The 16,167-nt window shown below is 42.5% G+C and overlaps 1 protein-coding gene across 1 annotated transcript in view; it reads right to left on the bottom strand.

The window, feature by feature from the left end:
• The window catches only part of LOC145358968 (sodium channel protein type 1 subunit alpha-like), a 512,173-nt gene that overhangs the window by 268,021 nt on the left and 227,985 nt on the right, over positions 1 to 16,167 (bottom strand). Inside the window, exon 6 of the mRNA XM_080213322.1 lies at positions 10,949 to 11,141. The gene's annotated coding sequence lies outside the window, so the exon portion shown is untranslated. The remainder of the gene's footprint in view (positions 1 to 10,948; positions 11,142 to 16,167) is intronic.

Here is a 16,167-nt window from a genome sequence, read left to right as displayed (position 1 = left end):
ACACACTGAAATAGAACAAACACCAAAATAGAACACACGCTGAAATAGAACACACACTGAAATAGAACAAACACCAAAATAGAACACACGCTGAAATAGAACACACACTGAAATAGAACACACACTGAAATAGAACACACGCTGAAATAGAACACACACTGAGATAGAACACACACTGAAATAGAACACACACTGAGATAGAACACACACTGAAATAGAACACACACTGAGATAGAACACACGCTGAAATAGAACACACACTGAGATAGAACACACGCTGAAACAGAACACACACTGAGATAGAACACACAACAAAATAGAACACACGCTGAAATAGAACACACACTGAAATAGAACACACACCAAAATAGAACACACGCTGAAATAGAACACACACGGAAATAGAACAGGCACTGAGATAGAACACACACTGAGATAGAACACACAGTGAAGTGCAACACACAGTAAAATGCAACACACACTGGAATGGATCACACACTGTAGTAGAACACACACTAAAATAGAACACACACTAAAATAGAACACACACTAAAATAGAACACGCACTGAAATAGAATACACACTGAAATAGAACATACACTAAAATTGAAAACACCCTCAATTGGAACACACACTAAATTGGAACACACACTGAGATACAACACACACTGAAATAGAGCACACACTGAAATAGAACACACACTGAATTGGAACACACACTGAATTGGAACACACACTGAATTGGAACACACACTGAGACAGAACACAAACTGAAATAGAAAATACACTGAAATAGAACACAAACTGAATTGGAACACACACTCAATTGGAACACACACTGAATGGAACACACACTGAATAGGAACACACACTGAAATAGGACACACACTGAAATAGAACACACACTGAAATAGAACACACACTGAAATAGAACACACACTGAAATAGAACACACGCTGAAATAGAACACACGCTGAGATAGAACACACACTGAGATAGAACACACAGTGAAATAGAATACACACTGAAATGGAACAGGCACTGAGAAAGAACACACACTGAAATAGAACACACACTGAAATAGAACACACACTAAAATAGAACACGCACTGAAATAGAACACACACTGAAATAGAACACGCACTAAAATAGAACACGCACTGAAATAGAACACACACTGAGATAGAACACACACTAAAATAGAACACGCACTGAGATAGATCACACACTGAGATAGAACACACACCGAAATAGAACACACACCGAGATAGAACACACACCGAGATAGATCACACACCGAGATAGAACACACACTGAGATAGAACACACACTGAAATAGAACACACACTGAGATAGAACACACACTGAGATAGAACACACACTGTGATAGAACACACACGAAGACAGGATACACACTCAAATAGAACACACAATAAAACAAAACACACACTGAAATAGAATACACACTGAAATAGAATACACGCTGAAAGAAAACACACACTGAAAAAGAACACACTCTGAAATAGAACACACACTGAAATAGAACACACTCTGAAATAGAACACACACTGAAAGAGAACACACACTGAAATAGAACACATTAAAAAAAACATACACTGAAACAGAGCACACACTAAAGTAGAACACGCACTGAAATAGAACACACACTGAGATAGAACACACACTCAAATAGAACACACACTAAAACAAAACACACACAGAAATAAAACACATAATAAAATACAACACACACTGAAATGGAACACACACTGAAATAGAACACACGCTGAAATAGAACACACACTGAGATAGAACACACGCTGAAACAGAACACACGCTGAAACAGAACACACGCTGAAATAGAACACACGCTGAAATAGAACACACACCGAAATAGAACAGGCACTGAGATAGAACACACACTGAAATAGAACAGGCACTGAGATAGAACACACACTGAGATAGAACACACAGTGAAATAGAGCACACACTGAAATAGAACACACACTGAATTGGAACACACACTGAGACAGAACACAAACTGAAATAGAAAATACACTGAAATAGAACACAAGCTGAATTGGAACACACACTGAATTGGAACACACACTGAATTGGAACCCACACTGAGATAGAACACACACTGAAATAGAACATAGAACATTACAGCGCAGAACAGGCCCTTCGGCCCACGATGTTGCGCCGACCCGCACTGAAATAGAACACACACTGAAATAGAACACACACTGAAATAGAACACACACTGAAATAGAACACGCACTAAAATAGAACACACACTGAAATAGAACACGCACTAAAATAGAACACACACTGAAATAGAACACACACTGAAATAGAACACACTGAAATAGAACACACACTGAAATAGAACACGCACTAAAATAGAACACACACTAAAATAGAACACGCACTAAAATAGAACACGTGCTAAAATAGAGCACGCACTGAAATTGAACACACACCGAAATAGAACACGCACTAAAATAGAAAACGCACTGAAATAGAACACACACTAAAATAGAAGACACACTGAAATAGAACACACTCTGATAAAGAACACACAGTGAAATAGAACACACACTGAAATAGAACACACACTAAAAGTGTACTCACCCTAGACGTGAACTCACACTAAAAGCGAACTCACACTAAAATAGAACAGATACTGAAATAGAACACAATCTGAAATAGAACACACACCAAAATAGAACACACAACGAAATAGAACAGACACTGAAATAGAACAGACACTGAAATAGAACACAGATTGAAATAGAACACAGACTGAAATAGAACACGCACGGAAATACAACACGCAATGAACACACACTAAAATAGAACACAGACTGAAATAGAACACAGACTGAAATGGAACACACACTGAAATGGAACACACACTGAAATGGAACACCCACTGAAATAGAACAGGCACTGAGATAGAACACACACTAAAATAGAACAGATGCTAGAGTAGAACACACAATGAACTAGAACACACACAAAAATAGAACACGCACTAAAACAGAACACAGTTAAATTGAACACACACTAAAATAGAACACACACTAGAAGTGAACACACACTAGAATAGAACAGATGCTAAAATAGAACTCACACTGAAACAGAACACAAACTAAAATGGAACACAGAATGAAATAGAATAGAAACTTAAATAGAAAACACACTTAAATAGAACACACACTAAAATAGAACACACACTGAAACAGAACACACACTGAAACAGAACACACACTGAAACAGAACACACACTGAAATAGAAACTGCAATAGAGCACACACTGAAACAAAACACACACTCAGATAGAACACATACAAAAATAGTACACACACTGAAATAGAACACAAACTGAGATAGAACACAAACTGAGATAGAACACAAACTGAGATAGAACACACACTGAGATAGAACACACACTGAGATAGAACACACACTGAGATAGAACACACTCTGAAATAGAACACACACTGAAATAGAACACACACTGAGATAGAACACACACTGAGATAGAACACACTCTGAAATAGAACACACACTGAAATAGAACACACACTGAGATAGAACACACACTGAAACAGAACACACACTGAAATAGAGCACACACTGAAATAGAACACACACTCAGATAGAACACATACAAAAATAGTACACACAGTGAAGTAGAACACACATTGAAATAGAACACATACTGAAGTAGAACTCTCACTAAAATAGAACACAAGCCAAAATAGAACACACACTGAAATAGAACACAAACTGAAATAGAACACACACTGAAATAGAACACACACTGAAATAGAACACATACTGAAGTAGAACTCTCACTAAAATAGAACACACACTGAAATAGAACACACACTGAAATAGAACACACACTGAAATAGAACACACGCTGAAGTAGAACACACTCTGAAATAGAACACACACTGAAATAGAACACAAACGGAAATAGAACACAAACTGAAATAGAACACACACTGAAATAGAACACACACTGAAATAGAACACACACTGAAATAGAACACACTCTGAAATAGAACACGCACTGAAATAGAACACACACTGAATTAGAACACACACTGAAATAGAACACGCTGAAATAGAACACACACTGAAATAGGAAACACTGAAATAGTACAAAGTGAAATAGAACACAGTGAAATAGAACACACACTGAATTAGAACACACACTGAAATAGAACACACACTGAATTAGAACACACACTGAATTAGAACACACACTGAATTAGAACACACACTGAAATAGAACACACACTGAATTAGAACACACACTGAATTAGAACACACACTGAATTAGAACACACACTGAATTAGAAAACACTCTGAAATAGTACAAAGTGAAATAGAACACAGTGAAATAGAACACACACTTCGAAATAGAACACACGCTGAGATAGAACACACCCTGAGTTCGAACACAGACTGAAATAGAACACACCCTGAAATGGAACACGCATGAAATGGAACACGCATGAAATGGAACACGCATGAAATGGAACCTAGTTGAAGGTGTAGAATGGTTAATAGATTTGCAGATGACACTAAAGTCGATGGAGTTGTGAACAGTGTGGAAGGATATTGCAGGTTACAGAGAGACATAGATAAGCTACAAAGCTGGGCTGAGAGGTGGCAAATAGAGTTTAATGCAGAAAAGTGTGAATTGATTCACTTTGGAAGGAGTAACAAGATTAGAGTATTGGGCTAATGGAGAGACTCTTTGTCGTGCGGATGAGCAGAGAGATCTCGGTGTACATGTGCACTGATCCCTGAATGTTGGTACCCAGGTTGATAAGTTTGTTAAGAAGGCATACGGTGTATTAGCTTTTATTGGTAGAGGGATTGAATTTCGGAGCCGTGAGATCATGTTGCAGCTGTACAAAACTCTGGTGCGGCCGCACTTGGAGTACTGCATACGGTTCTGGTTGACGCATTATAGGAAAGATGTGGAAGCATTGGAAAGGGTGCAGAGGAGATTTACCAGGATGTTGCCTGGTATGGTGGGAAGGACTTATGAGGAAAGGCTGAGGGACTTGAGGTTGTTTTCTTTAGAGGAAGAAGTTTAAGAGGTGACTTAATTGAGGCATACAAGACGATCAGAGGATTAGACAGGATGGACAGTGAGTGCCATTTTCCTCGGATGGTGATGGCTAACGCGAGGGGACATAGCTTTAAATGAGGGGTGATAAATATAGGATGATGTCAGAGGTAGGCTCTTTACTCAGAGAGTAGTAAGGGTGTGGGATGCCCCGCCTACAGCAGTTGTGGACTCGCCAACTTTAAGGGCGTTCAAATGGTCATTGGATAGACGTATGGATAACATTGGAATAGTTTAGGTTAGAGGGTCATTCCATTGGTTCCACTGGTCGGTGCAAAATCGAGGGCCGAAGGGCCTGTACTGCGCTGTAATGTTCTATGCTCTATGTAGAACACACACTGACATCGAACACACACTGAGATAGAACATAGAACATAGAACACTACAGCACAAACAAACCCTTCGGCCCACAAGTTGCGCCGATCATATCCATACCTACCAGGCCATAGAACTATCTGTAACTTCCAATGCCATTAAATCCCATGTACTCATCCAGAAGTCTTTTAAAAGACCCCAGTGAGTTCGCCTCTACCCCCACTGACGGCAGCCGATTCCATTCACTCACCACCCTCTGAGTGAAAAACTTTCCCCTAACATCTCCTCTGTACTTGCTCCCCAGCACCTTAAACTTGTGTCCTCACGTAGCGACCATTTCAGACCTGGGAAATAGCCTCTGAGAATCCACCCTATCTATTCCTCTCAACATTTTATAAACCTCTATCAGGTCGCCTCTCAACCTTCATCTCTCCAGGGAGAAGAGACCGAGCCCCCTCAACCTATCTTCATAAGGCATGCCTCCCAATCCAGGCAACATCCTTGTAAATCTCCTCTGCACCCTCTCAATAGCTTCCACATCCTTCCTGTAGTGAGACGACCAGAACTGTGCACAGTACTCCAAATGGGGTCTGACAAGGGTCTTATAAAGTTGCAGCATTACCTCCCGACTTCTAAACTCAATCCCTCGATTAATGAAGGCTTGTACACCATACGCCTTCTTGACCACATCTCCACCTGTGAGGCCAATTTAAGAGTCCTATGGACTCAGTCCCCAAGGTCCTTCTGCTCCTCAACACTTCTAAGACTCCTCCCCTTGATATTGTACTCCTTCATCCCGTTGGTCCTGCCAAAATGGACCATGACACATTTATCCGCGTTGAAGTCCATCTGCCACTTCTCCGCCCAGTCTTGCATCCTATCTATGTCACGCTGCAACTTCTGTCATCCCTCCAGACTATCCACAACACCACCAACCTTCGTGTCGTCGGCAAACTTACTAACCCATCCCTCCACTCCCTCATCGAGGCCATTTATGAAAATGACAAACAGCAAGGGTCCTAGAACAGATCCTTGGGGCACTCCACTGGTGCCCGACCTCCATGCAAAAAAAACCCATCCACAACCACTCTCTGCCTTCTGAGGGAAAGCCAGTTCTGGATCCACAAGGCCAAAGCCCCTTGGTCCCCATGCCCTCTCACCTTCTCAAGGTAGAACACACACTGAGATAGAACACACGCTGAGATAGAACACACACTGAAACAGAACACACGCTGAAATAGAACACACGCTGAAATGGAACACACACTGAAACGGATCATACATTGAAATAGAACACACACTGAAATAGATTACACACTGAAATAGAACACACAGTAAAACAGAACACACACTGAGACGGAACACACACTGAAATAGAACACACACTGAGATAGAAAACACGCTGAAATAGAACTTAAGTATAAAACACAAAGAAAGAGAACACAGACTGAAATAGAACACACACTTAAAAAGAAAATACAGTGAAACAGAACACATAGTAAAATAGAACACACATTGAAATGGAACACACAATGGAACAGATACACATTGAAAAAGAACACACACTGAGATAGAACACACAGTGAAATGGAACACATTTTGAAATAGAACACACACTGAGATTGAACACAAACTGAAATAAACACACACTAAAATAGAATAATTAATGAAAGAGAACACACACTAACATAGAAAAAACACTAAAATAGAAAACAGACTGAAATACAACACACACTGAAATAGAACACACACTGAAATAGAACACGCACTGAAAAAGAACAGGCACTGAAATAGAAAACAGACTGAAATACAACACACACTGAGATAGAACACACAGTGAAATAGAACACACGCTGAAAAAGAACACACACTGAGATTGAACACAAACTGAAATAAACACACACTGAAATAGAATAATTAATGAAAGAGAACACACACTAACGTAGAAAAAACACTAAAATAGAAAACAGACTGAAATACAACACACACTGAAATAGAACAGGCACTGAAATAGAACACACACTGAAATAGAACACACTGAAAAAGAACACACACTGAAGTAGAACACACACTGAAATGGAACACATTTTGAAATAGAACACACACTGAGACTGAACACAAACTGAAATAAACACACACTAAAATAGAATAATTAATGAAAGAGAACACACACTAACATAGAAAAAACACTAAAATAGAAAACATACTGAAATACAACACACACTGAAATAGAACACACACTGAAATAGAACACAAACTGAAATAGAACACGCACTGAAAAAGAACAGGCACTGAAATAGAACAGGCACTGAAATAGAACACACACTGAAATAGATCACACACTGAAATAGAACACACACTGAATTAGAAAGCACACTGAAATACAACACACACTGAAATACAACACACACTGAAATACAACACACACTGAAATAGAACACGCACTGAAATAGAACACGCACTGAAATAGAACACACACTGAAATAGAACACACACTGAAATAGAACACGCACTGAAAAAGAACAGGCACTGAAATAGAACACGCACTGAAATAGAACACGCACTGAAATAGAACACGCACTGAAAAAGAACAGGCACTGAAATAGAACACACACTGAAATAGATCACACACTGAAATAGAACACACACTGAATTAGAAAGCACACTGAAATAGAACACACACTGAAATACAACACACACTGAAATACAACACACACTGAAATAGAACACGCACTGAAATAGAACACGCACTGAAAAAGAACAGGCACTGAAATAGAACACGCACTGAAAAAGAACAGGCACTGAAATAGAACACGCACTGAAATAGAACACGCACTGAAAAAGAACAGGCACTGAAATAGAACAGGCACTGAAATAGAACACACACTGAAATAGAACACACACTGAAATACAACACGCACTGAAATAGAACACGCACTGAAAAAGAACACACAGTGAAATAGAACACACGCTGAAATAGAACACACAGTGAAATAGAACACACACTGAAATAGAACACACACTGAAATACAACACACACTGAAATAGAACACGCACTGAAAAAGAACAGGCACTGAAATAGAACACACACTGAAATAGAACACGCACTGAAAAAGAACAGGCACTGAAATAGAACACACACTGAAAAAGAACACACACTGAAAAAGAACACACAGTGAAATAGAACACACACTGAAATAGAACACGCACTGAAAAAGAACTCGCACTGAAATAGAACACGCACCGAAATAGAACACGCACTGAAATACAACACGCACTGAAATAGAACACGCACTGAAAAAGAACAGGCACTGAAAAAGAACACACACTGAAATAGAACACACACTGAAATAGAACACACACTGAAAAAGAACACACAGTGAAATAGAACACACACTGAAATAGAACACGCACTGAAAAAGAACACGCACTGAAATAGAACACGCACCGAAATAGAACACGCACCGAAATAGAACACGCGCTGAAATAGAAGACACGCTGAGATAGAACACACACTGAGATAGAACACACACCAAAATAGAACACACACTGAAATAGAACACACATCGAGATTGATCACACACCAAAATAGAACACACACTGAGATAGATCACACACACTGAGATAGATCACACACACTGACAGAGAACACACACTGAGATAGATCACACACTGAGATAGATCACACACTGAGATAGATCACACACACTGAAATAAAACACACACTGACAGAGAACACACACAGAGAGAACACAGACTGAGATAGAACAAACACTGAGATAGAACACACACCAAAGTAGAACACACGCTGAAATAGAACACACACTGAGATAGAACACACACTGACAGAGAACACACACTGACAGAGAACACACACTCAGATGGAACACACAGTGAGATAGAACACACACCAAAATACAACACACACTGGGATCGATCACACACACTGAAAGAGAACAAACACTGAGATAGAACACGCACAGAAATAGAACATGCACTGAAATAGAACACACTCTGAAATAGAAGACACACTAATTAGAACACACGCTGAAATAGAAGTCACACTGAAGTAGATAAACACTGAGATAGATCACACACGCTGCAATAGAACACACACTGCAGTAGAACACACACTGACAGAGAACACACACTGACAGAGAACACACACTGACAGAGAACACACATGACAGAGAACATACACTCAGATAGAACACACAGTGAGATAGAACACACACCAAAATACAACACACACTGAGATCGATCACACACACTGAAATAGAACACACACTGAATGAGAACACACACTGAAATAGAACACGCACTGAAATAGAACATGCACTGAAATAGAACACGCACTGAAATAGAACACGCACTGACATAGAACACACACTGAAATAGAAGACACACTGAATTAGAACAAACACTGAGATAGATCACACACACTGCAATAGAACACACACTGAGATAGATCACACACCGAAATAGAACACACACTGAAATAGAACACACACTGAGATAGATCACACACACTGAAATAGAACACACACTGAAATAGAACACACACTGAGATAGAACACACACTGAAATAGAACACACACTCAAATAGAACACACACTGAGATAGATCACACACACTGAAATAGAACACACACTGAAATAGAACACACACTGAGATAGAACGCATACCGAAATAGAACACACACCGAAATAGAACACACATCAAAATAGAACACACCCTGAAATTGAACACGCACTGAAATAGAACACAATCTGAGATAGAACACACCCCGAAATTAGAACACACACCAAAATAGAACACAAACTCAAAGAAACACACAGTGAAATAGAACACACAGTGAAATAGAAACATGCCTTAAAACAACACACACCGAAGTAGAACTTAGAATGCAATAGAACACACACCGAAATAGAACCCACGCTGAAATACAATCCACACTGAGATCAAATGCATACTCAAACAGAATACGCGCTAAAATAGAACACGCTCTAAAATAGAACACACACTGAAACAGAACACACACTGAAGTAGTACACACACTGAAGTAGTACACACACTGAAGTGGAACACACGCGAAGAGAGAACACAAACTATAATTTGTTCTAAGTTCTAAAATTGTACCTGCATCTACTATTACCTCTGGCAGCTTATTCCAGACACTCACCATTCTCTGTGTGAAAAAATTGCCCCTCTGGACACTTTTGTACCTCTCCCCTCTCAACTTAAATCTATGCCCTCTAGTGTAGACTCCCCTACCTTTGGGAAATACTTTCCACTTGCCTTGATGAGACCACAAATGAATAGTGACAGCAGTATATTCCATCAATAACATGCACTGCAGAACTCACTGAGGAGTCTTAAGCAGCACTTTCAAACCCATGACCATTGCCATCTGGAAGGACAAGAGAAGCAGACACCTGAGAAAACCAACAGCTGGAGGGTCCCCTCCGAGTCACTCACCATCCTGACTTGAAATGTATCGCCATTCCTTCACTGTTGCTGGGTTAAAATCCAGGAACTCCATCTTAACAGCCCCATGGGCGTATCTACACCTCGGGAACTGCGCCGGATTAAAAAGGCAGCTCACCATCACCTCCTCAGTGGAAACAAAGGGTGAGCAGTACATGCTGGTCTAGCCAGCGACTCCAAAATCCTGTAAATGAATAAAATAAAACACATTGAAATGGAGCCAGGCTGGGCACAAACAGTCAAATACAGCACCCACACTGAAAAACAGCACAGGCATTGCTGTGGATCACAAAAATGGAGCAACTAGGACGCAAGCTCTGAAATAGAACACACGCTTCGTACCGAAACATAAACTGAAATGGAACACGCACCGAAGTGGAAAGCGCACTGAACGAGAAGACACACTGCATTACAACGCATAAGAACGTAAGAAATAGGAGCAGGAGTAGGCCATCTAGCCCTTCGAGCCTGCCCCGCCATTCAATAAGATCATGGCTGATCTGAAGTGGATCAGTTCCACTTTCCCGCTTTCTCCCCATAACCCTTAATTCCCTTGCCTACCAAAAACCTATCTACCAGTGTCTTAAATATATTTAGCGAGGTAGCCTCCACCACTTCAACAGGCAGAGAATTCCAGAGATTCACCACCCTTTGAGTGAAGAAGTTCCTCCTCAACTCCATTCTAAACTGCCCCCCACCTTATCTTGAGGCTGTGCCCTCTAGTCCTGCTGTTCTTTCTGAGTGGGAAGAATCTCTCTACCTCTACCCTATCCATCCCTTTCATTATCTGATACGTCTCTATAAGATCCCCCCTCATCCTTCTAAACTCTAATGAGTACAAGCCCAGTCTATTCAGCCTCTCTTCATAGCTCAACCCCCTCATCTCCGGTATCAGCCTAGTGAACCTCCTCTGCACTCCTTCCAAGGCCAAAATATCCTTACGCAAGTGCAGCGACCAAAACTGCACACAGTACTCCAGCTGCGGCCTCACCAGTGCCCTGTACAGTTGCAGCAAGACCTCTCTACTTTTATATTCTATCCCCCTCGCTATGAAGGCCAGCATTCCATTCGCCTTCTTGATCACCTGCTGCACCTGCAGACTGGGCTTTTGCAACTCATGCACAAGGGCCCCCAGGTCCCTCTGCACCGTAGCATGTTGCAGCTTTTCACCCTTTAAATAGTAATCCCTCCTACTATTATTCCTGCCAAAGTGGATAACCTCACACTTGCTAACATTTACTCCATCTGCCAGTTCCTCGCCCATTTGCCCAGCCTATCTAGATCCCTCTGCAGACTTTCCACACCCTCCGCACAATTTGCTTTTCCACTTATCTTTGTGTCATCAGCAAATTTTGACACCCTACACTCAGCCCCCTCCTCCAGATCATCTATATAAATGGTAAATAGCTGAGGCCCCAGCACCGATCCCTGGGGCACTCCACTAGTCACCAACCGCCAACCAGAATAGCACCCATTGATACCATTGATACGTGGGTTCGATTCCTGGCTTGGGTCACTGTCTGTGTGGAATTTGCACATTCTCCTCATGTCTGCGTGGGTTTCTTCCGGGTACTCCAGTTTCATCCCACAGTCCAAAGATGTGTGGGTTAGGTTGATGGCCATGCTAAAAATTACCCCTTAGACTCCTGAGATGCGTAGAATAGAGGGATTAGCCGGTAAATATGTAGGGATATGGGGGTAGGGCCTGGGTGGGGTTGTGGTTGGTGCAGACTCGATGGGCCAAATGGCCTCCTTCTGCACTGTAGGATTCTATGATAAGAGGCCAGAGTTAGAGGAACACAGATGTTTTGGAGGATTGTGGAGATGGAGAAGAGTTATTAGAGAGGAGCAAGATCATGGAGGGATTTGAAAACAAGGATGAGAATTTCAAAATCAAGATGCAAGTTTATTTATTAGTGTCCCAAGTAGGCTTACATTCACACTGCAATGAAGTTATTGTGAAAATCCCCTATCAGTGCCTGTTCAGGTACACTAAGAGAGAATTTAGCACCACCAATGCACCCAACCAGCAGGCCTTTTGGGAGCGTGGGAGGAAGCCAGAGCACCCAGAGGAAACCCATGCAGACACGGGGAGAATGTGCAGACTCCGCACAACTGGTCACCCAAGCCAGGAATTGAACCTGGGTCCCTAGCTCTGTGAGGCAGCAGTGCTAATCACTGTGCCACCCCTTTGCGGTGATTGTCATGTTAAGAGCAACACAGCAGAAGCGAGTCACCTGCTTGGGGAAACCAATTGGAACTGAGTGTGGGTAATCACTCCAGGGGTGGGGAACTCTCTTGGCCAGAAGACAGCTAGAGGACATGGAGGGACTGGGGCAACCAGTGGGCTGCCGGCCTCTGTAGAGTTTTTCCTTGTTAGTAAATATCAACTTCTCCTGAAGTCTTTCTTAGGAGGGGGTGCAGCGCAGTTACAGCAGAATGATATGGGCAGAGCACCTCAACTTTGGCAACCTCGGCACTGAGCCCGGGCCGGCTTTCAGAACTTGATGGTTTTCAGGGAAAAAAAATTGGAACCACCACCCCCCCCCGCCCTCTTAATTCAGAGAATAGAGGACACAGGAAAACCAAATGATACGATTGCAAAGCACTTCAGGTTAATGGCCCCATCACTGCTGATATTGATTCACTTTCATGCATTGGATTTAATTAATCTTTCATGCCTTCCTCAGTTTTATTTATTAGTGTCACTTGTTGGCTTACATTAACACTGCAATGAAGTTACTATGAAAATCCCCTAGCTGCCACATTCTGGCACCTGTTCGGGTACACTGAGCGGCAATTTAGCACAGCCAATCCACATAACCAGCACATCCTTCAGACTGTGGGAAGAAACTGGAGCACCCAGAGGAAATGCGCACAGTCACAGGGAGAATATGCAGACTCCACTCAGACAGTGACCCAAGCTGGGATTCGAACCCAGGTCCATAGAGCTGTGAGGCAGCAGTGCTAACCAGTTTGCCACCGTGCTGATGCTTTGGAAGTGCTTCATCATCTATCATGTGCCTTGAGACAAACTGTGGGTGTTATGAAAGGTATTTCACGAATGCAAGTCTTTCTGTCCTGACCCAACTCCGACTGGGTGAGGAGATTTGAAGCCCGTTCCCCTGGGGGATGTGTAGCTCGGTGATTCCGTTTCTCGGGAACACAAGTGGACCGAATTGTTGCTAATCCCCCTTCCTGTTCCGAAAATCCTTTCTTCCAGGAAGTGGTTCAGAAATAGACGGTGGGGACGAAGATAAGGAAATTGCATCGAAAGCGGTGGCGTTTGTTATCAGAAGTTCTCGAAAGGGTGTCGTCTCACTCTGTGCGGATGTTGCCAATCTCCTGAAGATCAAGTGGCGGTAAGTGTCAGCAACAGCAGGTAGATTGTAACACATCAGGGCAAATTTTAATATCAAAAAAACAGGTAAATGGGGCTCGGTCAGATGTTAAATTGTGAAACTCACACACTGCCATATTTCATGGAGATGAGACAAAGAGTTGGCCAGGCAGCCTGCTCCCGGGAGATGGGTATTGATTTGATTTGATTTATTATCGTCATGTGTTGCGATACAGTGAAAAGTATTGTTTTTTGCCCTCAATACAGAAAAAACATACCCTTCATAGAGAAGGAAAGGAGAGAGTGCAGAGTGTAGTGTTACAGTCATAGCTGGGTGGAGAGAAAGATCAATTTAATGCGAGATAAGTCCATTCAAAAGTCTGATGGCATCAGGAAAGAAGCTGTTCTTGAGTCGGTTGGTACATGACCTCAGACTTTTGTATCTTTTTCCCAATGGAAGAAGGTGGAAGAGAGAATGTCCGGGGTACGTGGGGTCCTTGATTATGCTGGCAGCTTTTCCAAGGCAGGCGGTAATGTAGACAGAGTCAATGGATGGAAGGCTGGTTTGCATAACGGACTGGGCTACATTCATGGCCCTTTATAGTTCCTTGTGGTCTTGGGCAGAGCAGGAGCCCATACCAAGCTGTGATACAACCAGAAAGAATGCTTTCTATGGTGCATCTGTAAAAATTGGTGAGAGTCTGGGGCAGCATACCAGGAATACAAGGTGGCACAGGGGAAACTACCTGCATTGCTGTAGGTTGACCCACAATGCCATTAGGGAGGGGATTCTAAGGTTTTGACCCAGAAACTGTGAAGGAACAGCGATACGTTTCTAAGTCAGGATGGTGAGTGGTTTGGAGGGGAATTTGAAGGTGATGGTGTTCCCGTGTATCTGCTATCCTTGCCCTTCTAGATGGAAGTGGTTGTGAGTTTGGAAGGTGCTGTCTAAGGATCTTTGGTGAAGTGCTGCAGTGCATCGTGTAGGTCGTACACACTGCTGCAACTGAGCGTTGGTGGTGGAGGGAGTGGATGTTTGTGGATGTGGTGCCAATCTAGCAGGCTGCTTTGTTCTGGATGGTGTCGAGCTTCTTGAGTGTTGTTGGAGCTCCACCCATCCAAACAAGTGGGGAGAATTCCATCACACTCCTGACTTGTGCCTTGAAGATAGTGGACAGGCTTTGGGGAGTCAGGAGGTGAGTTACTTGCCACAGTATTCCCAGCCTCTGACCTGCTGTTGTGGCCACTGTGTTTATGTGGCGAGCCCGGTTGAGTTTCTGGTCAATGGTAACCCCAAAAATGTTGACAGTGGGGGATTCAGTGGTGGTTACACCATTGAATGTCAAGGGATAGTGGTTAGAGTGTCTCTTATTGGTGATGGTCATTGCCTGGCATTCGTGTGGCACAAATGTTACCTGCCAGCTGTCAGCCCAAGTCTGGATATTCATAGAATCATAGAAACCCTGCAGTGCAGAAGGAGGCCATTCGGCCCATCGAGTCTGCACTGACCACAATCCCACCCAGGCCCTATCCCTGTCACCCCACGCATTTGCCCTACTAGTCCCTTTAACCTACGCATCCCGGGACACTAAGGGGCAATTTTAGCATGGCCAATCAACCTAACCTGCACATATTTGGACTGTGGGAGGATACCGGAGCACCTGGAGGAAACCTCTGTCTCGATCGCATTGCATTTGAACAAGGACTGCTTCAGCCTGTGATGAGGGCAATGCCAGGGGGTTGTCTCACTTTGACTCCCCTGGTGGTGGGGGGGGGATCTTCTCAACAAGTTCACGTTGGGTGAACCTTGTTATAGACTGTGCTGACGTGACGTGACGTCAGTGAGGTTTGAAGAGATGCCTGGGGGAAT

The sequence above is a fragment of the Carcharhinus amblyrhynchos genome, chromosome 2 (assembly GCF_965287045.1).
Source record: "Carcharhinus amblyrhynchos chromosome 2, sCarAmb.v2.hapA, whole genome shotgun sequence".
Lineage (NCBI taxonomy): Eukaryota > Metazoa > Chordata > Chondrichthyes > Carcharhiniformes > Carcharhinidae > Carcharhinus > Carcharhinus amblyrhynchos.
Note: the sequence above shows the minus strand (reverse complement) of the source record. Positions and strands in the feature narration are given on the sequence as shown.